The following is a 7,038-nucleotide window of genomic DNA, read 5'->3' on the forward strand; positions in this document are numbered from 1 at the left end:
AGCACAACACATGCATACACAGACATTAAGAGATGCCTTTGACAGCCCCAATTAGCTGTCAAGGTACCTTTTTGTTTCTAAGGATCTATATGGTATAATGTAACAGTCACAAGTATGTTCATTACAGGGCTGGTTTAACATGCTCTCTGGATCCCTTTGGCAGTAATTCCTCCTCTGTTCCAGCTGGCATCAAAATTAATGGCACGTCGTGTTCTATAAGTCCTGACTTTTTTAGATGAAAGGTACATGGTGTTGTTCACATCAGTATTACACTGTAATAAATCAATGCTTTCCCATCGGAAGGATTTCAGGCGATTCACAACTTGCCCTCAGGAACTCAAAAGACAACCTGCCTGCCAGGCCCTGGCTGGTAAAAAAATTAAAATCCATATAAGCAGGAAAAGGAGGGGGGGAAAACCCCCACATTTCATTGCAGTATTGTCACCTGTTCTGTGTAGGATGCTGGAGCCAAGGCAGCAATGCCAAAGTTTCATCAGGCCCCATCGCACAAGGTGGTGCACAGTGCAAGGGAGCGTATTCCCTGTACTAAGGAGGTTATGGACAAAGCTGATAGAGGGTGGGATACACAGCCTGATTTCAGTTGGCCGAATAGCAGCAGAGACAAAAGTAAAGTTTCCGTTCTGACTGCCAGGCTCTAGAACAAACTGCTCCTAGTTTTCAGGAAAGCAGCAGGAAAAGGGGAGTGAAGACTGAGCATGCCAGAACAGAGAACTCAGCAAGCCACTGAAAGGTGCCCATAGAGAAGTTGACAACATCTTTACCAAGTAAAACTTAAATTCCCCTGCTCCCAGGAGCACATGTGCAAGATGGGAAGAGGCTGAACTTGAAAGGGGAGCCTTTTTGCTGCCTCAGATTAGCTCAAACTGTGTGACAAGATTTCCTCACTTCAAACCCAATGTTGTTAACCTTGAAATCTGGATTATTAATATTTCAACATGTGTCCCATCAGGAGCTGCCAAAAGAGCTGTCCTGGAATCGTGACAGCTCATCCTGTTTGATTCTAATCATATATGAATGCATGATTTAAGAAGACATCATTAAAAGTACATTAGATTTAATTATGCTAGCAGCCACAGACAGTGGGAGCATCAGCTTAATGCAGAATGCATAATTAGATCAGACCTAATCCATTAGATTCATATTTGTTAAAGAAAATGCTCCTTGTCTATGTGTCACTACAAAGTGATCCATAGGATTTGGAGGAATGACACTTTTCTGGGAGCTACTGCCCTCTTCCCTGCTCCTTGCCCATCACCCCTGTGCTCGCTGCTGATCCCTCCCTCATTCAGCTCATTGCACGTCCAGTTTAACAAAAACACACAAAGAAAACAGAGCAAGATCCTCGGCCCTGGCAGCCAAGCCCTGGAGAGGTGCTGCAGTGGTTTAAGCCATTATGGACCCAGATCTGCTTTTCAAGGACCTGGCACCGCCAGAGTGGTCTGTAGATGCAGGAGTACACCCAGTCCTGGGTGGGTAGATGGCCTCACAACCCAGTTAGACCAGTGCAGCAGTGCTCAGGGATGGAAAAGGATGGTCCCAGTGTGGCTGATGCCCTTTCACAGATTCCAGCCACTCTTAGCTGCAGAGTGGGTTGGAACAACTTCCCAAACAAAACAAAACAGAAAGATGTAAATGCAAAAATAAACCAAAATAATGAAAGCAAAAGAGTTCCAGGTCCTTGAGGGCTGGTCCAGCTCCCTCTGCTAACACCAGGAGGGCTGCAGCTGCAGCAGAAGGGAAGGTGGCATGTCTCTTCTCAGCAGCATGTCATCACAAACCACCCATTATCTTGCTCTACAATGCCACTGCATTTGAGAGAAGCCACCACCATTTGAGCTAAGCCCCAGGATGAGCAGCCGTGGGTTGCCATCCCCATCTTCACCCCTCAGTAAGGTCACAGGGATAACTGGTACCAGCAAGCCCTTGCAACCCCAAGCAGCATCATTGAAGTAGGGACAACAAATCTGCCAATGTATTACCCCCATCCCAGTAACCAAGATGCTGTGTCTTGATGCTTCTCAGCTGGGATACAGGGGATCCTGTAGCCATGTGCTTGTCCCACAGAGTGATATGTGTGTCTGTTGAAGGGATTAACCACTAGTCCCCCAGCCCAGGGTAAGGATTTCTTTCCTACACACCTGCTTGGAGAGCAGCTCCATAACATAGAAAGAGCGTGGTGTGATATGCACCGCAGTGGCTGCTGCATTTCGCAGCTCCTGGGGGCAGAGCCAGAGGCGATGCACCTCATCAGCTTGCTGCTAAACCACAGTGCCCATGGGTCCACATGCTCATTGCCATCCTCCTTGCTATGGAGAGAGGTGAATTTACTGTGTGCCTTTACCTGCTGCAGGTTAATTCACATCCATCGCCCCACAGACTAATTCAGCTCAGCACTGGATGTGGAGAGGTTCTGTGCAAAGCTGAGGTCCCAGTCACACTGAGGGTGATTTCAGCTGATGTCCCCTTTAGCGAGGACACAGAGCAGGCTGGAAAGGGGCAGAGGTCTGAGCCACCACACAAGACATGCCTGGCAGCTGTGAGCAAGCACAGGAGAAATTGTGGTTCAGAAGGGAAGCCGAGAGCCCTGCGCTCACTGGCACTCATCACAGGCAGGACACACGCTTAACAGCTCAACCGAGCCCTCTAACACCTGCTGAAGTGTTGAATATTATTGCTATTAAAATATAATGGCCTCTTCCTGCCTCTCTTCCATGGAGCTGGGTGAGGGCTATGATTAGGAAGCCAGCTCACGGAGGCACAACCCCACAGGCAGGGCAGGTGGGCAGGATTAAAACCTTTCTGAAAGTGCCTTTCGCAGCCAAGGGCCAGCTCCAAATGGACCATAACTACCGGTTAGACAATAACCAAGATTTCCAGGAAGTTTTCTGAATAAAGCATTTGCTAATTTAGGTTTGGGGAGGGCTTTTTGGTTTGGGTTGGATTTTACCTTTTTTGAGAGAGAGAGAGAAAAAAATCCCCACCAGTCAGCCCATGTTATCTGTATTCCATTTTCATCCTTTCCACCTCCATCCCATCCCTGCTCTGCTCATGCAGGCAAAGGTGGCACAGGCAGTGTGCAACATGGCTGTGCCATGGGGTCCAGGAGGGGACGGGATGGGGGTCAGCAGCCTGGGGGTCCCTTTTGCCCCCCTTTTGTCAATGCGGTAGGACACCAAAGCCATCCTGCCCACAGGGTTTCACACAGGGGGTTGGAGGACCCCATGGCTGTTTACTTGCTACAGAGGTGGTTCCCATGTTCTCTATTTTTCAGGATTTTTAACCAACAGTGGTCATCAGCATTTCTAATTTCAATCTAATAAACATGGGAAAAGACCATCTAAAAGCTGTTGTGATTTTCTTTCCCATTTGTGTGCTGAAGTGTGTCTGTTTGCCAAGAGCCACCATGAGCCGGAGCCCTGGTTCAGCTGGGAAGTAGGAAGAGACATGGCAAAAACTCGGGAAAATTTTCTTCCCTAGGGAAGCAGTTGATTTCTAGTGAATTGTATGTACTCTTCGCTGCTGTTGTCCTTTTGCTTGGGGCATATTTGGACAGATATTTGGAAACAATCTAATCTCATAAAGCCTCTCAGAGAAAGCATCGATCTTTCTAAAAGGGCAGCAGTTGATGTGTTCAAAGTGAGCATTATGTGCATGCGTGTTTGCACAGGTGTGCATCGGTGTGCCATTTAAAAATAAAGCAGTAACCCTCCCAAAAAATCAAAGACGAGCACAATGAGCAGCTCTTTGGAGAAAGAAATGTGAGGACCTTTATATCCTCACTATTAATTCTCTTTAGTGTGGTAATCCATATGGCAAGATGAAAGACCAACCCGGTGCTGTTAATTGTTCTTTCCAAAGAAAAACAACTACTCATTGAGCAATCAAAGGGAAATCTAAGTTAACCCCTTTGTGGCCAGTTTGCCATAGGCAGACCTCTGTCATCCCTGATGGGAGATGGGATATAGCTTCAGCCCTGGCAGCCACAAGCCGCATATTCCCAGAGACTCACAAGCAAATGTTAAGCTTTAACAACTCTCTCTGAGATGCCGCCAGACACCTGGCAGGATTCAGCAAGATGTCGAATATCTCTATCTGTACTGCAATACAATTTGATATGATCTTGACACAGCGACATGACCACACTGTGATCAGCTCTTAGGTTTCTTTCGAAGTGTTTCACTCTGGGGTAAGAGAATTCTACCCATCCCTCACAGACCATATGGCAACTTTTTAATACATTTGCTGATCATCCGAAAAAGCAGTAAGAGAGCCTGAACACTGTCCCAGCGATTCCTGGATCCTCTTTTACAGTTATCAGCACAGAAGGGGCTGCAAAGTTCCTTACTGAAAAAAGGGAGGCACAGAAAGATTCCCATGGGATTGGTGCTGCACAAGAAGCCCAGGCAGAGGGACAGGTCACTACCCCAGCTCCTGGCTCCCAGAGGGTTCCCCTAGTGTACAGCCAGAAGGTCACCCCACCAAGACCATCCTGACACTTCCATGGAGCCCAGAGCTCAGTATTTCCAGAAACAGAGGAGTATGCCCATGCTGCCAACCCTCATCCTTTTTAAAAGGGTTTTGTGATGCCATGAGTTTGTGCCAGGTCAGAGAGGAAGGGAATAGCCTGTGGTTTGATGCAGGAAGACAAGAGAAACTCCACTTGATCCTCCCTCTCTGTTGTGTTTCTTGGAGGGACTGAAATGTTAATTCAGAAAGGTTTATTTCAGGTTTAAGAGAAGCAAAGCCCAGGTGTGTAGCTTTGCAGTAAATGCTCTGAGTCCAGCCTGCTGGGTCCTAGAATCAGCTAGGACTTCACAACAGCAGCACTACCTCCCTCCACGGAGCACAGGGAATGCTTTCCAGGACAGGGTTTTCATCCTGGTATTCCCAGTGTCCCCTGATGCCACACAGAGGACCACACGTGTACTACACGGTGGGGTGTAAAGGTCCATGTCTGGAGGCTGGTGGAGAAAGGGTTAACCCCCCTCCCAGCTATTAGCTGCAAAGCTGGGCCAGACTGGGAGGAACTGAGAGGTTATCAGGAGCTATAAATGTGGGCAGAGAGGGCTTTACTGGGAGAGCTGGGCTGAGGCAGAAGGTATGGATGGGATTTAGGAAGGGATAAGGCAGGCAGTTTGCTGCCCTGATGCAGGGAGGTTTCTGCAATTACTGCCTGCATCCTCTCCTGGAGCTATGGAGAAGGTGGAAGAAAAGGTGCTTGCTTTTAATACCACAGGTAGTGCAGGAAACATTGTCAGTGCTTTCCTGCTGGCTTTTGAACTGATCTCCAAGCAGGCATGCAGGAAAGAAGGCTTCTTTATCCTGGGCTGAGGGACTAGTGGTTAATCCCTTTGATAGCAAGAAGTTCTTCAGCTGCTGACAGAGACAGGAGGCTGCTGTGTGGGAATAATGCAAGGGAGATCAAAAAGGGTCAAGAGAGAGCCTGAAAACTGCTGAATAATGTGCCTGGGGCTTCATAAGAGACTGGTGCAAAGTGGAGGGAATGACATTAAAATTAAAGGGAATCAGGGCACAGAAAGGGAGATTTCATATACACTGAGCAGAGGCAAAACTCGGGAACAAATACCCTCAAGTAAGCAAAACCAGCTACTTTGCAGGCCAGGAAATACTTTTTGGTAACGATAGTGCATCAGGTAGTGTTATGTGCCAGGAAGAGCAAATATAGCCTGTGTCCAGGAAGGAATAACCAAACTCATGCAGGCAGTCTGCAAGCAAGAGAAAAAGCCCTGTGTGCTTTCCCAAAGATAGAGCGTGACAGACTGCTGTGATTTGTTTTCTTTGTCTGTTTCTCTCCTGAAGATGCTTGTGCTTCTAAGTGAGGGAGGTGTGGTAGGTTTAATGTAAATGAGCTTCACAAAAAACATTTGATTTAGTGAGGGAGTTCATTAGCTAAAATGAAGACTCTAAAAGAAGAGTTGTCAAAGTGAGACATGTAAAGAGAACATAATGAGTTGTACTGCAAAGAATAACTGGGTGGAACGAAAGGTACATATATAGTTTCTATGAAGGATTTATCTTGCAACTGCTGTTGATTCACTTGAAGAATTGAAAAACTTCAAATTTGGAGGATAGAAAGACAGGATGAAAGGTGGTGGTTCAACATTCTGATTGAGGGGCTGACTGCAAGACCACCTACTGCTGAAAAGAACAAATGAAGATCTGGGTACACTTGCTGATCACATTTGCAACCAACAGGACAACATGCTGCGGTCATTAAGAAAAGGGGTGTGAGGGGGAGCAAACACATTCTAGGGTCACAGCAAGAGAGTTCCAGCTGGGAGAAGCCTTTCATGGTACTGGCAGTGTTCAAGGCCAGGTTGGACGGAGCCTTGGGTGACATGGTCTAGCGTGACATGTCCCTGCCCATGGCAGGGGGGTTGGAACTAGATGACCTTAAGGTCATTTCCAACCAAAACCATTCTATGATTCTATAATACCAGAAATATTATGCACAATCCTGGCCAGCCACCATTGATAAAGCTGACATGAAACTGGGATATCTGGGAATTCAGTGGTGCAGGAAATCATTTCCAGCCTCATTTATGTTCCTGTCTACCAGCAGCATGGCAGCCATTGTCACCTGAACAGCCTCTCTGTATGAAATGTGAGTTGTGAAGTTACTGGGCCATGGACTTGTCAAAGGCAAAAAGGATCTTTCCTCCCTGGGCTAGCTAGCCCCAAATTGCATCCAAAAAGTTTTGCAACTGCTTGGGAAACCTGTCCTGAAATTTAAGCAGGAGGAATGTAAGGTGGAGACAGGGCCAAGGACACAGCTGGTAGACAGGAGAAAATGAGAGAGGGGAGGATGTTAACACAGGTGCTGGTGCATAACAAGTACCTTGTCAGGAGCTGTGATGGAGCTCATCCCCAAGCAGCAGTTTACAAGACACAGCGAGGCTGCGAGCGCAGCACTGAGGGAATGGAACTCTGTAGGTGTTACTGTTCTGATTTAATAAGCTCTGGCTGCTCCCTGTGAACGTGCTGGCTCCCTTCGGA

Source organism: Strigops habroptila, chromosome 12 (genome assembly GCF_004027225.2).
Source record: "Strigops habroptila isolate Jane chromosome 12, bStrHab1.2.pri, whole genome shotgun sequence".
Taxonomy (NCBI): Eukaryota; Metazoa; Chordata; class Aves; order Psittaciformes; family Psittacidae; genus Strigops; species Strigops habroptila.